This window comes from Dama dama, chromosome 19, assembly GCF_033118175.1.
Source record: "Dama dama isolate Ldn47 chromosome 19, ASM3311817v1, whole genome shotgun sequence".
Classification (NCBI taxonomy): Eukaryota; Metazoa; Chordata; class Mammalia; order Artiodactyla; family Cervidae; genus Dama; species Dama dama.
In genome coordinates, this window is record NC_083699.1 from 47,687,456 (window position 1) to 47,688,527 (window position 1,072).

The following is a 1,072-nucleotide window of genomic DNA, read 5'->3' on the forward strand; positions in this document are numbered from 1 at the left end:
CAGAATCTACAGTCTCCATTTTTTGTATAAGAATCTCGTATGACTTAAGAATTTTTTAGGAAATTCCCCGGCAGTCCCATAGTCAGGATTCAGTGTTTTCACTGCCGTGGCCCAGGTTCAGTCCCTGGTTAGGGAACTAAGATCCTGCAAGCTGCACAGTGGGAAAAAAACAAAAAAATTATCCTGGATCTTGTGTGTACAGATGGCATCACCTGGAACTTGAGAAGCTACAGGAGGGTATCAGAGGCCTGACAATGGCCAAGAACAAACCAGGAGGACAGAAGTCCAGGAATGTATTCCATATAGCCTGCCAAAAACCTTTAAGGTTAAAAATAAAGCAAAACGGGTTACCACTAACCTTAAGAAAATAAACATTGTAAATGATGAAAAAGTTAACGGAGTGAATACATCTTTTGTAAACATACAAAAGGAACTTTCAAACTTCTCAGAAGGCCTTTCCCTTGAATCTCTGCAGAAACAGCTGATTTCTCAGCAGTGTCATGAAAACATACTAGTTAATGTTGATGAAGCCACAAGATTAATGCCTCAGTTGTAATACACTGGTAATGCATCAAAAAGATGAATAAATTAAATGTTTTATACAAAAAATCAGAATTAAAGAAATTAATGCTTAAATCGATACGTTCTAGTTATCTGGAAAATACGTTTATGTAAAACACCATGTTTCCTGACTACTGCACTCTAAAGCAGATGGGATGTAAGAGCAAATATCAACATCTTAAGTCTTGAAAAGATTATACTAAGTGACAGAGTGACATAAAATTGTAACCATACTCTCTTGAATTTGAGCAGAGCTTCCCTTTGTAGCTTTTGAGTGTTTCATGTGTGTATATATGTATATATATAATATATATTTAGCTTTTCGAAGTAAAAATATTTCAATATTATTGAACTCTCCCTTTAACACCTGCTTATTTTTTTAATTTTATTTATTTTATAAATTTTATTTATTTTTGGCTGTAATGGGTCTTCAATGCTGCATGGGCTTTTTTCTGGTTGGGATGAGCAGGAGCTACTCTTCTGGCTTCTTGTTGCAGTGGCCTCTCCTGTT

At 35.4% G+C, this 1,072-nt stretch overlaps 1 pseudogene; it reads left to right on the forward strand.

The window, feature by feature from the left end:
* Positions 1-254: 254 nt before the first annotated feature.
* LOC133073948 (ribosomal biogenesis factor-like) lies at positions 255-556 on the forward strand (annotated as a pseudogene).
* The last annotated feature ends 516 nt before the right edge of the window (positions 557-1,072 follow it).